Source organism: Dasypus novemcinctus, chromosome 15 (genome assembly GCF_030445035.2).
Source record: "Dasypus novemcinctus isolate mDasNov1 chromosome 15, mDasNov1.1.hap2, whole genome shotgun sequence".
Classification (NCBI taxonomy): Eukaryota; Metazoa; Chordata; class Mammalia; order Cingulata; family Dasypodidae; genus Dasypus; species Dasypus novemcinctus.
The window spans coordinates 88,572,975-88,598,352 of record NC_080687.1 but is presented as its reverse complement, the minus strand read 5'-3'; the positions used below and the strand labels follow the sequence as shown (position 1 = coordinate 88,598,352).

The 25,378-nt window shown below is 40.0% G+C and overlaps 1 protein-coding gene across 1 annotated transcript in view; it reads left to right on the top strand.

Moving 5' to 3' along the window:
- VWA8 (von Willebrand factor A domain containing 8) overlaps positions 1 to 25,378 on the top strand; it is a 429,880-nt gene that overhangs the window by 352,552 nt on the left and 51,950 nt on the right. The gene's annotated exons all lie outside the window — the stretch shown is intronic.

Here is a 25,378-nt window from a genome sequence, read left to right as displayed (position 1 = left end):
AATGCCCCCTGCCCTTTTATCTGTGTCTTTCCCAAAGGCAGCAACATAAGCCCTCTGCCTTCTACCTCACTTTGTCTTCATTCAAGAGAGTGCTTGAAGATTTTTTATTATTATTATTATTCTTGAGGAACAAAACAAGGGATGTTTAGAAGAAAGTGTACTTTCTCTTGGCAGAAAGTTGACATACCCATGGTTATCAGCAATCAGAACTCCTCAGATTGATTGCCCTGGCTGCTTCCTTCCTACCGGTTTTTGTTTATCTTGTCCTCTTTGATTGTTTTTGTGATTTCTTTCTAAATAGAATAAAGCAATGAACAGTTTGGGTCCTTTGCTTCAATAAATTGCAACCATTACTTTTCAAAAAAGCATCTAAGGTTTCAGTGTCATCAGAATGACCGGCTGGATTGGCTTATTATCTGGGAAAGTACTTTTTTTTCCCATTTGCTATCAAACAATAGATAAATCTGTAAGAAGCCTCCAACTTTGAAATGTATCTTTTGTTTTGGGTAGATTGCATGTCAGAGTTTGGATTGAAGCCCCAATTTTAGCATTAAGTAGCCCAATCAATAGATAAAGCCCTTCCGGTATGTCTTCAAGAAGGCAGAAAGCTAGAAATGGAGATTTTAATGGCATGCGTATGATTTTTAAGTCACTGAACTTGATCTCCTATATGTTTCAGTTAATATACCAACACTTTGAATGATTACTTTTTCTTGCCAGATGGATTTATTTTTCCTTTAGTCTAGCCATCTTTCAAGTTTAAAACATTCAGGTTTATTGAGCAAAGGGAGTATCCTAAGAAAATTCATTGCATCTTGGTTTATATAAGTCTACCAGCAGGAGAATTTTATCACTCCCTGGGGCTGACTGCGGGCCATTTGGGTCTGGCTGCCTGCTAAACTATTTCTCTTTATTTATGGGCTATGTAACATAAGGGAGAGCCAAAGTTGGCTCCTGGGAGCTTTCCCTAAGCTTGGCGGTGGCTTTGCTTCTGCTAAAAACACTGATGTGAATAGACTGTTGGGAGACTCAAAGGTCACCTTTCCATCTTGTTCATATTGAGAAATACTTTAGATAATTATCTGTCTTTTGTATCCAAGAAGAATAGGAGCGGGAAGGGGGGGTTGTTTCATTTCCTTGAATTTTCTTTACTAGGCTACACAGGGCTCTCTTGAAATTGCAAAATAGGGTGGAGATGCAGCCAGCATCTAGAGCACTTTGCTTCCAAGCATGGTCCATCTGTTTGTGGTATGTTCCTCTTTGTTCTGGATACCTCACTTTATGCCATAGAGTCTTCCTTAAAATGTGTAAAGCCAGTTTGTATTAATCAGTTAACATTCCCCTGTGATTTATGTAACTAGTTCAGAGGTTGCAAGCATTTATTGAAGGACACACTGTGCAATTTAGCTGTGGGCTCTGAGTTTTTGCCTTTAAGGTACTTGGAAGTCAGTGGGTTGATAAAGCCTAAGTGGGCTGATAAAACTGTTGTGGCCCAAAGAACAACATGGAGAAGGAAAAAGTGCTTTGAGAGCCCAGAGGAGTGAAAGCTTCTTTTGTTCAGGAAATTCAGGAATTCAGGGACAGCTTCTTCTGGGATCTATCATTTGCAGGAGGGCTCTCCTCGTGTTGGATAATTGCAATTTGTCCCAATTATAGCTTTAGGTTTCACTAATCTAGCCTCCTTATATCGGCTTCACACCCAGCACATCTGTCTAGTCCCCAATAATTGCCAAATGATTATGCTCCTCAGAACTTCCATTTAAAGGAAAGTGTTTGGAAATTTAAAAATCCTTTCGAGATTAAAAAATATATATCGCTTAAACCTTATCTCTGTAATGACTTTTATTACAGTCTCCATTTTCTTCAAACCTCATATCATTCTCCCCAAAACTCTCAGACAATATGCCAGCCTTATACTTCCCCAGGAAATAGGAGTTACCTTAAGGGAGCTGCTTCAGCTTCCCAAGCTCAGATTTACAAACTCATCCTCCCCTCCTCTCCTATCAAAGGCTTGTCTCTCCTCTCTCCTCCTCAGGGACTTTGCTCCATCATTTGACCTCTTTTTCTGAGAATCTTCATTCTCTTCCTTCTGGATCCTTCTCATCAGCATTTAAACTGTAATACTTTCATGGACCCCAGAGATCTCTCCTGCTCTTACTTTCTACTTCATATAACTTTAACCCCTTTCATGGCAAAGCCTCTCAAAAGATTTGTCTACACACACTGACTGCACTTCCAGCCCTCCATTCACTCTTCCCTCATTCTAATATGATCGCCATCCCCCTCCACCTATCTCCAGAGTTGCTCTTGCTCAGGTCATGGGCAAAATTCAGTGGGCTTTTTTTTTTTTTTTTTTTTTAAAGATTTATTTTTATTTATTTAATTCCCTTCCCCTCCCCCGGTTGTCTGTTTTCTGTGTCTTTTTGCTGCGTCTTGTTTCTTTGTCCGCTTCTGTTGTCGTCAGCGGCACGGGAAGTGTGGGCGGCGCCATTCGTCGGCAGGCTGCTCCCTCCTTCGCGCTGGGCGGCTCTCCTTATGGGTGCACTCCTTGCGCGTGGGGCTCCCCTACGCGGGGGACACCCCTGCGTGGCAGGGCACTCCTTGCACGCATCAGCGCTGCGCATGGCCAGCTCCACACGGGTCAAGGAGGCCCGGGGCTTGAACCGCGGACCTCCCATGTGGTAAACGGACTCCCTAACCACTGGGCCAAAGTCCGTTCCCTCAGTGGGCTTTTTTGACCCATCATCTTACTTGGCCTTCAGTTGCATTAAACTCAGTGGACCCTGTCTCTTTTTTGAAGCCCTGGCTTCCTTGGCTTCCAGATAATCCCAGTCTCCTCCTGACTTCCCTGCGGCCCCACTGATGCGCCTGCTCAGTGTCATTTGCTGATGCCGACTCATTTCTCTCCTGGACCACTGCCCTTTTCACTTGAAATTCTGTTAGGCATCTTTGTTCACTTTGGTAGTTTCAGATACCATTATATGTCGATGACTCCACAGTTCCTATTGCCAGTTAGTACAGGGTGAGGGATGGAATTTAGAATTGAGCTCCTATTTCCGACATGGTCGACATGGGTGAACTGTATTACCATTCAGCCAAAAAGGAAGTAGAGAAGGAGAAGTAGGTGGGGGGGAAAGATGATGGATTTCTGCCCCCTATATGTTGTGGATGTGTTGAGTATGAGATACCTGGGACATTTTAAGGTGAAGATAACCAGCAAGTGGTTGGGTTTATAGGCCGGGATTTTTAAAAGAGCGAGGGGGGCTCTGGAGTGGAGACCTGGATATGGAAGCCTTTGACATATTGGTGGGAGTTCTGAAAAATAGGAGAGGATGAATTCCTTCAGGGAGTACAGGTAGGATGAAAAGAAGTAAAAGTGAAGTGGAGCTCCCTCAGAACACTTAACAGAAGGTCAGCACAAGAAAGGAACCCAACTACATGACTACCAAATAACACTGACTGTACACTTTTGGGTGGATTGTACTCTTTATAAATATGTTATCAATAAAAAAAAAAAAGAAAGGAACCCAAAGGAAACTGATTTTTAAAAGTAGTCATTTTCTTGGCATCCTGCTGAGTGATGAAGAGTAGTGACATTTGGAAGTGAGTATGTGTGGCTCATCATGTTTTCATGCTTGGAATGTTGATATATCTAGAAAACAGATGGACTTTTACATTTTTTTCTCATGTATTTGAAATTTGTATTCATTCACTTCTATGATGTGAATACGTATATTGAAAGAGAAGAGTGCTGGTACCCATAATAAAAACCCTTTTTCTTAGGGACATTTTTGAACATTTATGTGTAGTAAATACTCAGGAATTTGTGCATTTTAAACATTTAAGCAAGTGAGAAAAATGTTCTGGTGAGGTCTACTGTCTCTCAAAGACCCCAACCCTTGGCAGCATTCTTGGTCCGGAGGAGATGGGCGTTTATGTTCAAAGCCTGAGGTATACCAGTAGTGCCAGAAGCACTTGGGAGATTGTAAAGTATGCTAATAAATAGCATAGTCACAGAAATGGTGGGAATTTACAAACTGCATAGTAAAGAAATAGAATGAACTGTCCCTTTTTCTTAGGTTTTACTGTAATAATGTATCTTTAATGCATCATATATTTGAGTTTTCCAAAACATTTTTACATAGATGTACTACACAAGCTTCAAGCTGTAAACAATATAAGGAATCATGTAGTGTTTTCACTGAAGTCCAAAGAGGCTAAGCACTTTTCCTAGAGTAACACAACTGATTCCTGCCTTATTTGAAATTCACAACGACTCCATGAAGGTATGTGTACTTATGTCATTGAAAGATGAGAACACTGAGGATCTGAAAGTTTGACACTTGCACAAGGTTGCATAGCTAGTATGGAGAAGAACTGAATCTAGAATTTGAACTCAGGTCATCTAGTTTCTGGGCGTGCACCAGACTGTTTCTCTGCTTTCTTACGATTTTGCAATTCTATTTAAAAACAAATACTGCCTTTTAAAAGAGAGAGGCAAACACACCAAACTCTGCAGTATGTGCTATTATAGAATGGCATGATTATGGAGGAGAGAAGGCAGGGAAGTGGAATTCCATGTGGTAAAAATTCTATGTTTACCTACATTTATAGGCCAAGTTAGATTGTTTGTTCACCAGTTACTGGTAAACTGATACCATGATGGTAGATACATTTCTCCCTGATGTTCTCCAAGAAAGCAGAATAGATTTAACAGTGATGATCCTTAAATTCTCTGGTTTTGAGGTTTTCAGTAAATCTCAGTGTGTTCTGATTAGTTTATTCTACTCACACTCATCAAAAGTCCCAATGAATATGTATTACGCACTTAGATTATACTGGATGCACTGAAAGTGGTGAATGAACACAAACCAAGGGGTCACCTTGTAAAGTATCACTTAGTCCCCTTGTGTGTGATTAAGCACCCCCACTTCTCTACCTGAAATCTTTGTCCTGCTGTCCTGGTTAACTCCTCTTCTTCCTTCAGGATTCCTCTCGGGCATTACCTCTTCCAGGAAGCTTTCCCTGCTGCTTGCCTGCCCCCCTGCCTGGGTTAGGGGCTCTTCCACTAACTCCACTGCCATCTTGTGCTTACCCCTGGCATGGCACTCCACCTGCTCCCTGCACTGATTGTCAAGTACAGATCCACCTCCCACCCCAGGCTGGAAGCTCCATCAAGTACAGAACTAGGTCACAGCCATCTTTGTATCCCCAGCATCTGCACAGTGCCTGGTTCATAGCAGGCACTGATGAAAAACACTGCAGGCAGGTAAAGCAGTCTGTCAGGCAAGGACAAAAGGGGGGCACTTGAAGGCGTATTTAAGTTATACATGTGCATAGTTTTAAAAATTAAATACATAAGTCTTGTTATGAAGAACAGTCTATTCACATTTCCCCCCATTTCCTGCTTCTCAAAGTCACCTTCCCCTCCTTTCACTATTTATTTTTTACCCCTTTATCTCTAACTATAATAACATACTTATGTTTCTTCTTGATTTTTTCATGTTAATCATTATCGATTGACCTCAAGCCATAGGAATTCAGGATTTAGCTCTCTTTCACCTCCCATCCATAGTATATGATACACACTACACATCTCCCCGTGCCCCAGTAATGACATCCTGTAGTTTTGATTGTTCAGTGCTAAGGGTTCATATTACAACAGCCATGTAAAGCACTATTGGCCAGCGGAGCCTTCCAGTAGGCTTCAATTACTTTTCTTTTCTTACATAACTTTGTTGTCTTTTTTTTTTTTTAATGTCTTAGCTTTCTAAGTACTTATCATGACTTTAGTTTTAAGCTCTCCCCCATTGATATAAATCTCATCACAGTGTGTTTTTTAAAAATTAGGTGTTCAAACAATTTGGACTCCTTGAGGGAACATGCCTGGAGTCTCCTGACTTTCCCCAATGGGGTTCACTACTCTCAACAGCTAACTTCCATGTCTTGCTTCACCAGTATCCTGAGATTTGTCCAAGGTTGGAGCTTCTGTTTTCTGGATCTCATTTCTTCTCCTTCCTCGGGTTACTTCATTTTGGTGAAGCACGTGCTCCAATGCACAGAGGTAAACCTTTTGAGACCTCACACTTAACTGTGTGCACAGAGGTAAACCTTTTGAGACTACACACCTAACTGATTTGCTGGAAATAGAATTTTAGATTGGAAATCATCATCCCTCAGATATTTGAAGGTATTGCTCCACTGTCAGTTGTCAGCTTTCTTCTCTGGAAACATGTAGGATCTTCTCTTTGACCCCTCTGTTCCGAAATTTCTTTTCACCTTTTCCACAAAACAGCTCCCAGGCTTCTGCCAGCCACCCCCATCATTTTCTAGGTGAGAAACTGAAGCTAAGAGAAGATAAATAACTTTGGCCAAATCACGTAGTCAGTTAGTGCCAATCTGAGATCAGAAGCTAGTCTACTTTCCAGTGAAATGAATTTTCCATGACATCAAGCTGCATCTCAAAAAAACATTTTTTTAATTTAAAATCCACAGTAATCAATTTGAATAAAAGCCAAACTTTTACATGAGTATTTCAAAGTATTCTTTGAACTTTTGTTTTATTCTAGTCAATCCCTAATGACAGGTCATATTTCTTATAAAGTAGAATTGAATTTTTTAAAATGTAGCAAAGAATTTTAGAGCTATAAAGAATTGAGTCCAATTATTCATTTTGAAAATGAGTAAACAAAGGCCCAGAAAAGTTAAATGGCTCATCCAGTTTCACATTCAGTGAGTTAGGGACCACACTGGGCTAAATTTCAGGTTTTCACTTTCAACCCAGTTCTCTCTCTCTCTATTGCATACTCCTCACCCTCTCAAAAGCCACGTAACTGCTCTTAGGGAATTTCTTTCACCTAGAATCTTTCTCTTACACATGCTGTAGCAGTTTGGTATTATTTATGAATTTTTTTAAAAAGATATTATTTTTGTAAACTGGTCTATTTCTCTGGACATGATACTCTTTGATTATATTAAATTCAAAGCTATTACGTTTACTTGATCAAATCAAGATTAGGGCTTTGATTCGGCCATGTCAGTAGGATGTGACTCAGGGCTGAGTCCCCATCCCCTTGGGGGCCTGATAGAAACAGACACTCCTTCAAGAAGACACACAGAAGGAGAAGATACAGAAGAGGAATGAACGTGCTCATTTCACTCCTGCCTTGTGACAGAAAGGAGAAGCCTTAAACAGCTAAAACCCCAGGAAGAGAGATGAGCCCTATGCCAGCCTAGAGCTGAGAAGGGAAGAAACTGGGCCCATAGAGCCTTAAGAGAAAGAAGGAAGGAGAGACCAGGCAGGGGTCACCCGCCATCTTGCTTCAACCCATGGCAGCTGACTTGGGTAAGGAAGTAACCTTGCGTTGGACTCTTTAGGGCTTGTAACTATAAGCTTTTACCCCAAATAGAAACCCTTTATAAAAACCAACAGATTTCTGGTACTTTGCATCAACACCCCTTTTAGCTGACTAATACACATGCCTCCTCCACTCTATCTCAAGCTTACTTGTCTCTAAGATGACATTAAAACATGTAAAAAAAAAAAAAAAGTCAAAATAGAGTATAAAGTTTGTCTCTTATAAGCAGGATTCTGTTAAGCTACCTTGCATAACTACAAACTAGAAAGTTATATTAAGTCAAGGGCTACAGAGACATCAGTGGATGAGATAGAAATGAAAAAATTCCTAAGTATCATAAAGAATTATAATGTCATGATAAAAGGCAGTACAGGGTGCTGGGAAGGTATAGAGGAAGGTCTGGCTACCGCCCCAGTCACCCCAATTCAGCCCCAAGACTCTGGATTAACATAGTCTTTTCATATTGTGTTCTATTCTCCCCACTGTATGATCACCTTCATTGCATAGTGGCCACGTCGTGGTACCCATAGCCAAACATGTACAGTGCTTCTTGTCCCGATTTCTGCTGCCCCAAGCCTCCCAGGCCATCTGAGACTGGCACCACCAAAGATTAGGGCACAGAAGATGAGTAGGGTGGGGGTGGGGGTGGGGGTGGGGGAGGGAACCATGGGGCAAAGGCAGAGGGAGCCTGTTGGAATGGCCTCCCGGGCTGTGGTCTTTCAAGGAGTATGAGTTCCAGAGTGTAATAGGAAACTGACAGATTCACACAGTCCATGATATGAGAACTAACATAAAAGAGAAAATGACAGACTCACTACCTTTTGATATATAAACCCCAAATTAATTACAGTCATTATGTGAATTGTTTGTATCTAATTACCAAGTAGCTCAGTATCAATGATGCATAACATAAATTAGCACCATCTTAACTATGCCTTAAATTTGATTAGAAAGCTTTACTCAATGGTGATTTTTCTTTTTTTCAAGAGAAGTTGTGGGTTTACAGAATAATCATGCAAACGATAGAGTATTCCCATATACCACCCTATTAGTAATACCTTGCTTTTGTGTGGTACATTTATTACAATTGATAAAAGCACATTTTTTATAATTGTACTATTAACTATAGTCTATGGTTTAACTTAGTGTTCTCTGTGTTGTACAGTTCCATGGGTTTTTTTAAAAATCTTTACTCTATTACCATATATACAACCTAAAATTTCCTGTTGTAACTACATTCAGGTATATATTTTGGTGCTGTTAATTAGGTTCACAAGGTTGTGCTACCATCACCACCATCCATTACCAAACATTTCTACCGTTCCAAATACGAATTCTATATATTTTAAGTCTTAATTCCATGTTCTCTATCCCCACCCATCCCCAGTTAACCTATATTTTGGATTCTGACTCTATGTGTTTGCTTATTCAAATTATTTCTTATCAGTAAGATCCTACAGTATTTGTCCTTTTGTGTCTGACTTATTTCACTAAACATGATGTCTTTAAGATTCATCCATGTTATCACATGTATCAGAACTTCATTTTTACAACTCAGTAATATTCCATTGTGTGTATATACCACATTTTATTTATCCGTTCATTAGTTGATGGATACTTGGGTTGCTTTCATCTTTTAGCAATTGTGAATAATGCCGCTTTGAACATTTGTGCACAAATACCTGTTCAAAGCCATGCTTTCAAATCTTTCGAGTATATACCTAGAAGTGGGATTGTCAGGTCATATGGTATTTCTATACTTACCTTTCTTAGAAATTGCCAAACTGTCTTCCACAGTGGCTGTACCATTTTACATTGCCACCAACAATGAATGAGTGTTCCTATCCTCCACATTCTCTCCAACACTTGTAGTTTTCTGTTGTTTTTTTAAATCGTAGCCATTCTAATGGGTGTGAAATGTTATCTCATTGTGGTTTTGATTTACATTTTCCTGATGGCTGATGATGTTGAGCATCTTTTCATATGCTTTGAGGCCATTTGTATATCTTCTTTGGAGAAATGTCTGTTGAAGTCTTTTGCCCACTTTTATTGGGTTGTTTGTCTCTTGTTAAATTGAAGGATTTCTTTATATATTCTAGATATTAAACCCTTATCAGATATGTTGTTTCCCAGTATTTTCTCCCATTGTATAAGGTATCATTTTACTTTCATGATAATGTCCTTTTGTTTGTCTGTCTGTTTGTTTTTAGGAGGCAACACAACCGAACCTGGGACCTCCCTTGTGGGAAGCAGGCACTCAACCCCTTGAGCCACATCTGTTCCCAATAATGTCCTTTGAGGCAGAAAAATTTTTAATTTTGATCAGGTCCCATTTATCTGTTTTTCCTTTTGTTGTTATGCTTTGGGTATGAAGTCTAAAAAAACATTACCTAACCTAAGGTTCTGAAGTTGCTTCCCTACATTTTCTCCTAGGAGTTTGACAGTTCTGGATCTTATATTTAAGTCTTTGATCCATTTTGAGTTGATTTTTGTTTAAGGTATAGGGTAGGGGGTCTCCTTCTTCGTTTTGCAAATGAAGATCCAGTTCTCCCAGAATCATTTGTTGAAGAGACTGTTCTTTCCAATTGAGTGGTCTTTACTTCCTTGTCAAAAATCATTTGGCCATAAACAGAAGGGTTGATTTCTGAGCTCCCACTTCATTTTTATTGGTTTCTATGTCTGTTCTTGTGCCAGTACTATTATGTTTTGATTATTGTTGCCTTAACATAAGTTTTAAGATCAGGAAGTGTGAGTTCTCTAACTCCATTCTTCTTTTTCAAAATGACTTTGGCTGTTCAGGACCCCTTAGCTTTCCATATAATTTTATAATTGGCTTTTCCATTTCTGCAAAGAAGCTTGTTGGTATTTTGATCAAGATTGTGTTGAATCTTTAGATCACTTTGGATAGAATTGAAATCTTAACAATATGTATTGTACAAAATTGGTGAACACAGAATGTCTTTCCATTTATTTACTTCTTTGATTTCTTTTAGCAATGTTTTATAGTTTTCTGTGTACAAGTCCTTGATTAGATTTATTCCTAGATATTTTATTCTACTGGTGTTTCGTGTGCAATTTTGTTGTTCATATAGCAAAAATCTTCACAACCTAAAATTAAAATAATTTTTTCAAAGCAAGATCCAATAATAATATTCTTTTCTCCTACCCCAAACTTCCTGCTTTCCGTCTTGCCTCCTTAGGTTCCAGGAGAGCAATTATCAGGCTTCTTGGTGGCATATACACCATTCTGCAGCTTTGAAAGGACTGCAAAGGCAGTGCCAATAATTCAGTCATTCACTTATTTGTCAGACATTTTGAACATCTGCAGTGTTCCAGGACTGTGTCAGGTGCTCAAGATGTTAGGCACTCTAAGACCCAGTTCCTACACTCTGGATGCTCACAGCCTAGTAATGATGCCAGTTCACATCTCGCCACCAACTCCTACACACCCATAGCACTGATTCATTGTATTATTTATCTCTCGAATATTATCTTTTAAAATTTTATAATTGTGTGTATATATATGTGTGTGTACACATATGTAAGTGTACTATAATAAATGTATACATTATAGTTTATTTAATATGTGTATTTTTCCCTATTCCTATTTTACCCTCTCAACCCATCTGAGCTAGTGAAGTGGCCTGGATGTTTCCCTAGTGAGCGACATATCTTGCTGTGTGCGGTGCAGATAGTTTACTTTTCTGTAGCCTCTCCTCCTGCCATTATTTTGTGTTCCGATAATCATTTTGACACAGTGGCTTTCAAGACCCACGGTGACTTTCCAGTGAGAGTGCTGGGCCTTTGGAATGCCACTAGATGTTAAAGCAGGTGTTGGGAAGCAGACATGGCTGAACTGATAGAACGTCTGTCTACCATATGGAGGGTCCAGGGTTGGATCCCCAGGGCCTCCTGACCCGTGTGGAGCTGGCCCACGCACAGTGCTGCCATGCGCAAGGAGTGCCGTGCCATGTAGGGGCGCCCCCGCCTAGGGGAGCCCCACACGCAAGGTGTGTGCCCACAAGAAGAGCCGCCCCACGTGAAGAAAAAGTGCAGCCGCACACACAGAGAGCTGACGTAGCAAGATGACGCAACAAAAAGGAGATGCAGATTCCCAGTGCCTCCTGATAATACAAGTGGATTCAGAAGAACACACAGCAAATGAATACAGAGCAGACGGGGGTGGGGGGGGAGGGGAGAGAAATAAATAAAATAAATCTTTTTAAAAAAACAAAAAAAACCACAGGTGTTATTGGAGCCCCAGCTACATGAGGAAACGTTTGAACAGTCTCAGGTACACAGTGAGCAGGGGCTTCACTAGCATTATTGTAGCCCAAGAGGGTGAGCCAACACTTACTTGTATGAACAGTAGCTGGAGAAATGGTGACTAGTGATATATCATGACTTTAGGGAAATAAAGAAAATGGAAATACCACTCCATAGGGTCTATGCTATAGCAGCCATGTCCAGGATTAATTCATTTAGCATTCCTAGTTTTAGAAAATGGCTTTACATGTAGTTGTGGTCTGTGCTTCCAAGGATTTCTAGAATCTGAGTCAGATTGAAAAACCCATTTGAGGGGAGTGGGTGTACTGGTCGAGCACCTGTTTCCCAGGTTCAATCCCCAATACCTAAAAAAAAAAAAAAACCCATTGTTGTCTCGCCACTGAATGGTAAGAATGGCCTTTTCTACCACCCTTCCTTTTCCTAGCTGCACTTACTTCAGAGAATTCTGTTGACATAGAAAGCACAACAGCTTTTAAAAATTGTCAGGTAGGTTTTATAATTTGAAGAAACCACAAAACTTAAGTTACCTGGCCAGGAAATGTCATGGGAGATCATTTAGCTTTGATAATAATAAAAGTGTGGAACAAAGCCAAAGCATTTGCACAGCATTTTCCAAAGTTGAGATGGCCATGCATTACTAACCTTTTCCTTGACTGTGGTGGTCTCATGGCTGGCCTTTAATTTACTCTAGTGTCTCTAGTGTTCAATGTAACCTTTTGAAGACTCTTAAAAATAAAAGAGACAAAAAAGAGAAAGTAGAAGGGCAGCGTGTATAAAGCCCTGACAGTTTGCCCCATGCCCACTGTCTCTTTAGTAGTACTTGTCTGAAGGCTTTGACTGCTGAACGTGCCCTGCCACTTGTGACAGCAGGAGAGGTACACGGCACGTCCGTCCCAGTCAACTGGAGCCGTGCCAATTATCTGTGGTTGCTTAACAAGTTTCTTGACATTCATTTACCCTCAGTGATAACAATATTTGGTTCCCCTTAAAGATTTGTGTGTAACAATAGTATTTTAACTCATTGAAACAGACCTTGATTCCATCTTTTCTACATTTCATATCTCCAGATTTTCCTAAAATCTTCTTCATTTTTCCTTCCTAACTTGAATTTAAAGAGCAAAAATAAAAATAAATAAATAAAATGGCTTTGGGTAGGTTCTGCACCCCAAAACTGCATTTTGGACAGTCGTTCCAACAGCTCTGCCCAGGCCTGGGACCAAGGAGAAGACGTGGCAGGGAGTCGGCCAACAAGGCGTCGAGCCAGAAACTGACTGAGCAAGGCCTTGGTGGGCAGCAGTGCCAAGCTGAGGGAGATGCAGGGTCAGGGCTTAGGAACAGTCCAGGGCCAACAGAACCATGTGTTTCAGCCTCTTTTAGAAGATGGCTCTCTGCTGGCCAGTGGCTGGACCCACTGTGTGCCAATTATGGGCTGGCAGGCAGAGCAGGATGAGGCCCAGCAGGCACCTGGCTGACAGTTTACTGTGGAGAGGATTGTATGCAGAAGATTAAACTCTTAATATTCTTTTATGAAGCATCCCCCTGCTATTACATTTAATGCATACAGTCATGCATACTCTAAATGCTATTGCATTTAATACTTACAATCAATGCATACTCGTTGTTTGCATTGGTTATTTTGTGTACAGTCACTGCAAACACGAAATTGGTGAAGACTGACCAGTTGTTCCTGGAAAAACATAGGATCACGTTAGCCTCTGCTCACATTTTCGTTAACCTGGCAACACATAACCTCAACTTTGTATGTGTTTCTGTTTAAAGACACCTTATTTAATTTATGTTGTTGATTCTTTAACACTGAACTCCTGGCAAACAGCACTATAACTCCTGCCTGAATAAAGCTTACCTAACGTGTATTTTCTCTGTAAGGCATGTCACAGGCTTCTTGCACTTAGGAACACTACGTTGTGCCTGCAAGCCATTTTAGAGTACAATCACCAACCTAAGGCACAAAACTCTGAAAAAAAACTGTTCTGGAAAAGGACCCTGGTTTACATGTGAGAGCTGAAACAAAAAGGTAGAGGGTCACCATGTTCAACCTCAGCTAGGAATGTGTGTGTCAAGCAACTCAAATTTTTTGCAGCTGCTGGTGAAAGGACAATGTGTACTGATTTGGGTGACAAGTACATATTAGCGAGTAGACAAGTTTGCATGTAGACTCTGCAAATAATGAGGAATGACTGACTGTACTTATTATCTACTATGTAAAAGGTAGTATATAGAAGCCACTGTGCCAACTATCAGACAATAAAAGATATAGTAAAATATTAATAAATTGATATTTCACCACCTTTAGCCTAGTTCTGTGAAATCTATAAATGTTTGCTCATTTTAGTTAGATTTGATATGTTTGTTGCATAGAGTGGCTCTCAGTGAAGGTCATCCCAGTGAGACACTTCTTTGTCAGAAACCTTAAAAACTCACATAGAAAAATAACATATGATACATGTAGGGATGTGTTGCAGAGTCTCAGATAAGAGTAGAGCACTGGTCATGGTCAGAGCTTAAAATATTTTTAAATAGTTACCAAGCACAACACATATGTCAGGAAACAAAATATTCATAAGCCTATAGGAGTATTCAAACAGAAAGAAGGAGGAGGGCAAGAGAGTTGGGTTGAGTTTAGGGAGGTGGACCAAGGCATCCAGTCCAAAATCAGGCTGGGGAAGGCTGAGGAAGATGTGGAGGGAGAAGCTGCTGGCTGACTTGAGGAAGCCAGTGAGAAAGCAAAAGAAACTTTTCTATGCCAGCAGACTCCACCCACCCACCAGAGCAAGGGCGACTACAGGACAGACCATCCTTTGTGCTTTGTACTTGTAATGTCACAAGTCGTCATAAGAGACATTTGTCTTCAGAGTAGACCTAGTATGCCTCCCCTCACCTGACTCTATCCTGCCAACTCTGCCTCCTTTCTGCTTCCTAGACTTTCTTTTAATAATGGCCACTCTAGTAGGTGTGAAATGATATCTCATTGTGACTTTGATTTATATTTCCTTTGTAGCCAGTGATGTTGAACATTTTTTCATGTGTTTTTTTCACCATTCGTAGTTCTTCTTTAGGAAAATGTATATTCAGGTCTTTTGCCCATTTTTTAAATTGGGTCACCTGTCTTGTTATTGTTGAGTTTTAGGATCTCTTTATATATCATGGATATTAGACCCTTGTTGGATGCTTGATTTCCAAATATTTACTCCCATTGAGTCAGCTTCCTTTTTACCTTCTTCACAAAGTCCTTTGAGGTGCTTCTGGGCGTTTTATGGTCCTGGCTTTTATGTTTAGTCTTTAATCCATTTTGAGTCAATTGTTGGCTCAGGACTGAGATAGAGGTCCTCTTTCACTCTTTTGGTTATGGATATCCAACACTCCCAGCACCATTTGTTAAAGACACTGTTCTGTCCCAGAAAAGTGGACTTGGTAGGCTTTTCAAAATGCAGTTGACAATAGAGGTATGGGTTTATTTCTGAACTCTCAGTTCAATTCCATTGATCAATGTGTCTATCTTTATGCCAATACCATGCTGTTTTGACCACTGTAGCTTTATAAGGCACTTCAATGTCAGGAAGCGTGAGTCTTCCAACTTTGCTCTTTGTTTTTGGATTTTTTTGGCTATTTGAGACCTCTTTCCCTTCCACATAAATTTTGTGGTTGACTTTTATGTTTCTGTAAAGTAGGCTGTTGGAATTTTGATTGGGATTGCATTGAATCTATAAATCCATTTGGGTAAAATTGGCATCTTCACGATGTTTAGTTTTCTAGTCAATGAACACAGAATATCCTTCCATTTGTTTAGGTCTTCTTTGATTTCTTTTAGCAGTGCTTTGTTCAGTTTTCTAAATTTAGCTCCTTTACATTTCTGGTTAAATTGATTCCTAGATATTTGAGTCTTTTGGTTGCTATTATAAATGGAATTTTTTTCTTGATTTCTCCCTCAGCTTGCTCATTACTAGTGTATAAAAACACTACTGATTTTTGCATGATGATCTTGTATCCTGTCACTTAGCTGAAATAATTTATTAACTCTAATAGCTTTGTTTTTTTTCAAAGATTTATTTTTTATTTTTTCTCTCCCCTTACTTCCCGCCCCCCCCCCCCCCCCCCGCCTGCCATTGTCTGCTCTCTCTGTCCATTCACTGTGTTCTTCTGTGTCTGCTTGCATTTTGCATTCTTGTCAGCAGCACTGGGAATCTGTGTCTCTTTTTGTTGTGTCATCTTGCTGCGTCAGCTCTCCATGTGTACGGCAGCACTCCTGGGCAGGTTGGGCTTTTTTCGCATGGGTGGCTCTCCTTACAGAGTACACTCCTTATGTGTGGGGCTCCCCTACACAGGGGACACCCCTGCGTGACACAGCACTCCTTGCGCACATCAGCACTGTGCTTGGGCCAGCTTACCACATGGGTCAGGAGGCCCTGTGTTTGAACCCTGGACCCTCCTTATGGTATGCGGACGCTCTATCAGTTGAGTCAAATCCCTTTCCCTCTAATAGTTTTGTTACAGATATTTCAGAATTTTCTAAATATAGGATCATGTCATCTGGGAATAGTGAGAGTTTTACTTCCTCTTTTCCTATTTCAATGCCTTTTATTTCTATTTCTTGTCTAATTGCTCTAACTAGAACTTCTAGCACAATGGTGAATGGTGGTGACAGTGGGCATCCTTGCCTTGTTTCTGATCTTAGAGGGAAAGCTTTCAACCTCTCCCCACTGAGTACGATGTTGGCTGTGGGATTTTCAAATATGTCCTTTATTATGTTGAGGAACTTTCCTTCTATACCTATCTTTTGAAGTGTTTTTATCAAGAAAGGATGATGAATTTTGTCAAATGCCTTTTCTGCATCAGTCGAGATGATCATGTGGGGTTTTTCCTTCAATTTGTTAATATGATGTATTACGTTAATTTTATTTGTTACGTTATGCCAACTTGCATACCAGGAATAAAACCCACTTGATTATAGTGTATAATTCTTCTAATATGTTGGATTCTATTGCAAGAATTTTGTTGAGAATTTTTGCATCTATGTTCATTAGAAAGATTGGTCTGTAATTTTCTTTCTCCTAGTATCTTTGTCTGGCTTTGGTATTAGGGTGATGTTGGCTTCATAAAATAACTTGGGTAATTTTCCCTCCTTTTCAATTTTTTGGAAGAGTTTAAACAGGATTGGTATTAATTCTCTTCAAAATGTTTGGTAGAATTTACCAGTGAAGCATCTGGTCCTGGACTTCTTTTGTTGGAAGATTCTTGATAACTGATTCAATTTCTTTACTTGTGATGGATTTGTTGAGTTCTTATATTTCTTATAGAGTCATTGTAGGGTGTTTGTGCATTTCTAGGAATTTGTCTCTTTCATCTAGGTTTTCTAATTTATTGGCATACAGCTTCTCATAATATCCTCTTATGATTGTTTTTATTTCTGTGGAGTCAGTTATAATGTCCCCCCTTTTGTTCCTGATTTTATTTATTTGCATCTTCTGTCTTTTTTCCTTTGTTAGAGTAGCTAGGGGTTTCTCAGTTTTATTGATCTTCTCAAAGAACCAACTTTGTTGTTTTCTCTGTTCATTTATTTCTGCTCTAATCTTTATTCCTTTCTTTTTGTTTGCTTTGGGATTGGTTTGCTATTCTTATTCTAGATTCTCCAGGTGTTCAGTTAGTTCTTTGATTTTAGCTCTTTCTACTTTTTTAAAATGTAAGTATTTAGGACAATAAATTTCCCTCTCAGCCCTGCTTTCACTGCATTCCATAGTTTTGGTAAGTTGTGTTCTCATTTTCATTCATCTTAAAATATCTACTAATTTCTCTTGCAATTTCTTCTTTGACCCACTGTTTTTCAGAAGTATGTTGTTTAGCCCCTATTTGCAAAGTTTCCCTTTTCCCACCTATTATTGATTTCCAGCTTTGTTCCATTATCATCAGAGAAACTGCTTTGTATAATTTCAGTCTTCTTAAATTTATTGAGACCTGTTTTGTGCCCAGTGTGTGGTCCATCCTAGAGTAAGATCCATGAACACTTGAGAAGAATGTATAACCTGCTGATTTGGAATGCAGTGTTCTGTATATGTTTGTTGGGTTCAGCTCATTTATAATATTGTTCAGGTTCTTTGTTTCCTTTTTGATCTCTGTCTAGTTGTTCTGTCTATTGATGTGAGTGGCATATTGAAATCTCCAACTATTGTAGAGACGTCTATTTCTTCTCAGGTGTTTTGGAGTACCCTGCTTAGGTGCACAGATAGTTATGACCGTTACTCCTTCCTGGTGGATTGTCCCGTTTAATTAATATATAATAGCTTTCTGCATCTCTTATCACATTTTTTGCATTTAAAGTCCATTTTGTCTGACACCAGTATAGCTACCCCTGCTCTATTTTGGTTACTATTGGCATGAAATAGCTTTTTCCAACCTTTGACTTTCGGTCTATTTGCAACCTTGGGTCTAAGGTGAGTCTCCTGAAGATAGCGTATGGATGGCTCATATTTTCTTATCCATTCTATTAACCTATGTCTTTTGATTAGGGAGTTTAATCCATTCACATTCAATGTTATTACTGTAAAGGCATTACTTATTTTTATTTTTTTAGTCTTTTGGCTTTCATATGTCATGTCTTACTTTTCTCCATCTTTTCATCCCTTTGATTACCTTTTCTGATCGTATTCTGTACTTCTATACTCTCCTCCAAGCCTCTCGTATTTTCTTTTCTGACTATAGAACTCCCTTAGTGTTCCTGACAAGCTGGATTCTTGTTCATGAGCTCTCTTACTTTCTGTTTATCTGTGAATATTTTAAACTCACCATCATATTTGAAGGACAGTTTTGCTGAATAAAAAATTTCTTGACTGGTAGTTTTTCTCTTTCAGTACCTTAATTATGTTATACCACTGCCTTCTCACCTCCATGGTTTCTGAAGAGAAATCCACACTAAGTGTGATGTTTTGCTTCTCCTTTTTAGAATTTTCTCTTTATCTTTGGCATCTGGCATTCTGAGTATTGTGTGTCTTGGAGTAGATCTATTTGGATTTATTCTAATTGGAGTACGCTGTGCTTCCTAGACATGTATATTCATATCTTTCATGAGAAAGGAAATTGTCAGCCATTATTTCCTCAAACACTTTCTGCCTTTTTTCCTTTCTCTTCTCATTCAAATTCCCATAACACATATTTTGGTATGCTTCATGCTATCATTCAACTCCCTGAGCCCCTGCTCAATTTTTTCCATTCTTTTCTCTCTCTGTTTTTCTTACTTTTCAATTTCACCTGTTCTGTCCTCTACATCACTGATTCTTCCATGATTTCAAATTGCTGTTGTATGCCTCAGTTGTATTTTTAATATCATTTAATGTGCCTTTCATTCCCATAAGCTGTTATTTTTTCTATCGAAGGTTCCAAATTTTACTTTATGCTTGCCCAGTGTCTTCTTAATGTTTTTTTTTTAATTTCTTTAGCCATGTTTGAGAAATTTGTATGAATATCATTGATTAGTTGTTTCAAGTCCTGTGTTTTGTCTGGAGTTTTGATTCATTCCTTTGCCTGAGTCATAGCTTCCTTTTCCTTAGTATGATTTTTTATTTTTTGCTGATGTCTACATATCTGATTATGAGGCGGAGTTTACTCAGATGTTCAGTATCTCTTTCTTGCCAGAGATTTAATATTAAGTAGCTGTGTGTTACCACTCTTCTTTGATTGATGGTTCAACTTGTTCTAGATATTTAGGATTGCACCTGTTTAACTGCTCAAACGAGGGCTAAGGACCCAGTAATGAGCTGCAGGCCAGTTTCTAAGGTCTTTGGAAGGGGGTCAATAACGGCACCAGACTGCCTCTTATTTATTTCTTACTATTTTTCCCTTCTTTGCTTGCACTTTCCTTGTCTGCCAGCAGGTGGCGTTCTTTGACTTACATCTAAGCTCTCGCCCCAGACACTGGGGGAATGCATTCACTCTAAACCCACCTGTGCTGCCTGCAGAAGCAATGTCCTCAGGGCAGCCCAAGTTCCAAACAAACTTGCTGTGAAGCTGCTCTCCTCTCTTGGGCACACCCTACTTACCACCTCAGTAACCAGCCCAGGGCAGTAGGGAGGGTGTTTGAAAGGCAAATGATCTTGAACTAGCTACTCTCTGGGTAAACCATGTCAGGACCCCCACCCCCCAGCCTGGAAGTGTGCTGTCCCTCCACTGCAGCAGACGGAGTGTGCTGGCCAAAATCTGAATTTGCTGTAGGCTATGTCCTCCCTTCTCCTTTGTTGGGGAAGAGGACCCCTGCAAACTCCTCAGTCCTCAGCCGCCTGCCAGGGGCTGGAAGTCTCAGTGCTTTTAGCTCTGAAAGTGGGGGGCATGGGCACCAGCAACTGCTGCTGCATCTACATACGGGGTTTTCCCATCCAGAAGAGACTCCTTTTCTTCACCCCCTCTCTGTTCTGAGTAGTGTCTAGCCTTCTGGTGTCCCAAGCCCCAGAACAGTTTTCCAGACAGCTTCTGCCTGTCTCTAGCCATTTCTCTGGGAGAGAGGTGAACCCTCTGCCTCTCTAACCCTCCATCTTCCCAGAACCTAGGCTTTACAGCAAAGGAACTTAAAATATGAATGCCATTGTTTACTATGAATGAATATCAGTTACAGTGTAACTTGTCAATATTAATGATCAAAAATTAGATCCTTCCTTGCTTTTGAAGGATAAGAAGGAATTTAAAAGGGCAGGAGATCATGGAGTATTTGAAGGCAGATGTTGTCACCAAACCAGGGAAGAACTGAAGACAAATTACATACTCAATGGCTGTGCCAGGACACATAGACACTACCTTTGGAAGAAAGGTATTTTTGTCATGCATTGTCATTGTAGGAGCTACATGTTATTTATGAATATTGGGTGAATGAATTAACCAACTGACTTAATGTAAAAGACAGTCATTCCTCAGATAAATATGACTGTTACTGTATCTATGAAAGAAATTTCTAACCTCTGGGTAAGAGTAATTGTCTTAATTTGCCACAGAGGTGCCAATGCAAAGTACTAGAAATGTATTAGCTTTTATAAAGGGGATTTATTTAGGGTAAAAGCTTACAGTTCCAAGGCCATGAAATGTCCAAGTCAAGGCATCAGCAGAGATGCTCTGTCATCAAAGTCAGCTACTGTTAATGCCGTTGTCCAGCCAGGTGGCGAAGATGGCCACCAATTTCTGCTGAGGTCTTGCCTTCCTCTCCAGAAACTACCATCTCCCTGAGCTCAGCTCTGGGCAACCAGGTATGGGCTTCTCTCTATCCAGGCCTCCTCTCTCAGTCTTTGCTGCTCCACTTTCTTTCCAAGTTTAGCTCCGAGGCTTCAGGCATGTGGCAGGACTCATCTCTCCCTGGACCTCAGCTCCTTGAGCCTCTCGGAGCTTCTCCCTCTCACATGGCAGGATCAATATGGCAGCTTCCTTCTCCTCTATGTGTCTTTCTCTTTCTATGTCTCCATTTACATCAGACCCAGCAAGAGGATGGAGACCCAAGCTGGCGCCTGCCTCACTGACATAGTCCAATCAAAGCCCAAAAATGGTCTCATCAAGTAATCTAAGTAAATGCCCTCTAACTGCAATTAAAGGGTACCATACCTACAGGAATTAGTTTAAGAACATTATTTTTTGCTGGGATTCAAACTGTCACCTCAGACGGCATCATATTGGTACATTATTCTATTATGGCCTGTAACATCCTGAGCCTTGACTTTGTCTGCTAGCAGCAAGAATTCTGTTTCGTGTATCTCCATGTCTCTCTATCCACAATGGGTAGTATATGCACAGAAATGTATGAATGAGAGAATGAATAAATGAACGAGTGAATGAATGCATTTGCTTGCAAATCTACCAAGAAAATAGAATAGGCAGCTGTGACAAGTAGAATTTCTGTGCTTATATTATTATAGCAATTTTTCACATCACAAAATTTAAATCATATCTTCTTGTTCAAAGTAAGACTTCCTCAGTAATAAGTCGAGTCAGTAGCTCCTTCTGCCCTGCTGCCTCTCACTCACCCCTTACTACATGACTTGTTAGGTTGCATGCAATAGACTTCAAGTAACAGAAAACCCAACTAATAGTGGCTTAAACTATAAGGAAATTTTTAATTTACTTATGTAGAATATGGGTCATTCCAGGGCTGCTTTAGCAGCTCAACCATGTCACCAGGGACACAGACTGTCCCATCCTTCACTCTGCCACCTTCTTCTTGTTAAGACGTGGTCACCAGAAGCAGACTGTGTCTCCATACATCACATCCACACTCAACTGTGTCCCAAGGTGGGATGTGTGTGTGTGTGTGCCTGTGTGTGTGTGTGTGTGTGGAGGGAGGGAAGGAGTTGGGGCACATCCAGGCCAGTGAGGCAGCACTCCTCTGACCCACTCTTCCTTTACCTGGGAGGAAAATCCTTTCCAGAAACCTCCTGACAGACTTTCTCTTGCTGCTCAAGTCACGTTATTTCCCCTACACCTATCACTGACAAAGGCAGTGGGCTTACTGTGCTTAATTTAACCAACCATGATTCATGCATATGACTTCTGTTTAAAAGGGAAAAAGAGGGAGTGGATGTTGGGTAGGCAACTGCAAATGTCTGCCTTGCCACACCTAGTCTCCGGCTGGAAAAGGGTCATCAGCTGTGTTGTCCAGTCATACCTCTAAGAGCTCATTTTTCTTCCAGGATTATATTCTGACTATTTATATACCATTTATTGATGGTTTTTAAAAAATTACAAGCTTGAAGAAGAGCCTAAAATATATGGGCCTCGCCCAGAATTAGAGGGCTTCAGTGAGTCATGTCTCTTCTCTGCACTGGCTTTGGGTTGCTTTACTCTGGAACATTTTTATGAGTTATAACTTACAAGATTCCTGTTTTTTCCATTTTAATTCCTGTGGAAAAGGATAACAGTTCTTAGGATTACAGCACACTTTACCTAAAAGGAAGTGGAGTGTATCTGCTGTGAGAAGTATAACAAGGGTTCTTGGCATGTGCATCAGGTTACATCAAGATTTGTAAAATTCCACAATATTTTGTGGTTTGGGGAAATGTTTGAGTCCTTTAAGTGAATAAGTATCTATTTCAGGACTCAGAATGACTTACTTGAGCTCTTTCTGGATGAAACCAACAGTCAAAGGAAATGTGTTCCAAGCGCCTCTCCACACATACATGAAAGCAGGCAGCAGTTAGCAACTTCCTGATTAACCAGAGGCTGGATAGCAGGCATCCGTCCCCAGGAAACATGCTTCCTCCAACGATAGGCTTTCCCTGGTGTCTGTTCCAGTTAGTCCTGGGATGGACCGTGCTAGACTTCCTGCCTTGCCCCTTTTATGAAACGTTGTCAATTCATGTAAGAGATGCTCTAAAATGTCTAGGAAAACCCCTTGCAGATGCACTCCTCCCATCCATCTAGAGAATTATATTCCCATGCGTGGATATAATGGCATTCATAAAATGGCACAAATCTAGACAAACTCCTCAAATGCCTTGCTTTCAATTAAATATAACTAGAATTTATGTTGTGTGTTTCTTACGAATAAATCAGGCTTTGACTGATGATTGTTTTTGTCAAGAATTTGTTCATTTTGACACATCACTAGACTCCTATCTGGGGTTGCTGTGGGGCTGCCTTGGGTTGGCCATATAAGCAATGCCATTTCCCAGGCAAATGGCCTAGCGAGACACACAGGTGGCAAAGAAACACCACTTTCTGCCCAGAAATTTCACAGCCTGATTCTACCTCTCTGATGGCCCGTTATAGGGGTCTACAGTCTAATTTTAAAGAACATATAATTGCCACCATTGAAGGTATTCAAAAACAACCTCCTATGAATACTGAAGATCCTTCCAGAAGCCATCCAGAAGTGTTAGAATAATGGCAGCATTTTTGAAGTAAATGTATCTTTATGTGTAAAAAATAAATATATATTCTTATAACAAATGTACCTTAATGTGTAAGTTCTGTGGTGTTGGTAACAAAAGCATATTGTACTCATGCCTCTTATATAGATTTTTTTAAAATTAGCAATAGAATTAAATTTGTATTCCAGTTTTGAAATGTTCCTTGTTTTTCTCATTTCTCATGGAGAACATCTACAGGAGGCTGCAAAGATCTTCAAATAGTATCTCTAGGGCAAGGCAAGCTTGTTCCTGCACCAGGCTAGAACTGTACTGTCAAACATGATAGCTACCTGCTATTTGTGTCTATTTAAATGTCACTCTTAATTAATTAAAATAAAATGCAATTTAAAATCAGGTCTTCAGACACACAAACCACATTTCAAAGGCTCCTAGCCACGTTGGGCTAATGGCTACCATACTCCACACCACAGGTCTAGAACATTTCCCTCATGACAGAAAGCTCTGCTGGCCAGTACTGGTCTAGAACTCTTGTAGTCAGTGGACCTATTTTAATTTACTGCTTACCTTTTACAATACCTCTGACAAATTGGAAAGAAGTGGCAAGTTAGGAGGAAAGTATTTTAAATGTCCATTTGTTCTGTAAATGTTGCTGGCTCTTCTGCAAGGTTTGAGAGAAATTTATTTTCATCCATTTTTGGAGCATGATTGTGTGTGTGTGTGTGTATATTCATATCAGCTGTCATCTTGGGGCTGCTAAATTTTCTTGGGATATGCAGACATTATGGCAAAACTTTTGTTAATGTTACCAAAATTACTGGCAGAAAAGTCCAGTTAATTAAAACCTCTTTACAATGTCATAACATTTGAAAAGACTTGATCTGGACATAAAACAATGGAAGTTGTGTTAAATTCATTCCAATAACTTTTTATTTGTGAAGACCTCAGATTACCTGCCTTCATTAATCCCAGCGTCAAGAATGAAAAGGCCATGTACTAACGAGAAGGGGGGGGCTCTAAAGCCTGATCTTGCACCCTGTTTCCTGCCCATCTACAAGCTCCCCTTTCTACTCTCAGCAGTTGGAGGGGAGTAGCCAATGCCCCTTCCCCAGGATGTGGTAGGCCCCATGGTGCCAAGGCCCTTGGAATCCTGCCCAGGTTACGTTGGAACCAATAAATGAATATTTGATCTGGCTTTTCCTGGAAATCATTACCTGTGAGAGCAGGCTATTGTGTAGATGAAATGTGACTGCTTTGAGATGTTTTTATTGTGGAGCAAATCTACCTCACTGACTGCTAGGATTGGAATTCCTGTGAGGTTGTTAATCCACTTGGTGGATCTGTGCTGAATGAAATTAGAGACCACAAGCTACGGGCTTGCATAAAAGGTGGTTAGCAGGCAACTCTGTCTTTTGAATTGCAGGAATAGTAAATGTAAATTCAGTTTTAAAATAAAGGTGAATGAGGAGAGCTACAAAATGCTATAATAAAATTAGAGTGAACCCAGAAAATGAGCAGCCACATGTGTGTGTGCATATTCTACATTCACACATCATGCATACATGTTCTGATTTTCTTTTCCTTATATTTTATATAAAATAACTTTCTCTAAAGAAATTTCTTTGAAAATGGTAAATGCATATCTCCGATGACTCAGCTGGAACAACTGGGCAGTGATTCTTGTAAACCATTGGGAAAGTGTCAGTCGCCTGCAAGATCCATTCTCTCTGCTCCTGGAGGTCTCCTTTGTGTAAATGCCCCGGCATGTTCTGGGGCAGAATCCTGAGGCTCCAATTCAGTCCCAGCACCTTTTTTCCATTTAATTAATCTTTTCCCAACTAAATGGATGTTAAATCTGATGAAATTTTTGTGAGAAGCTAACAACAC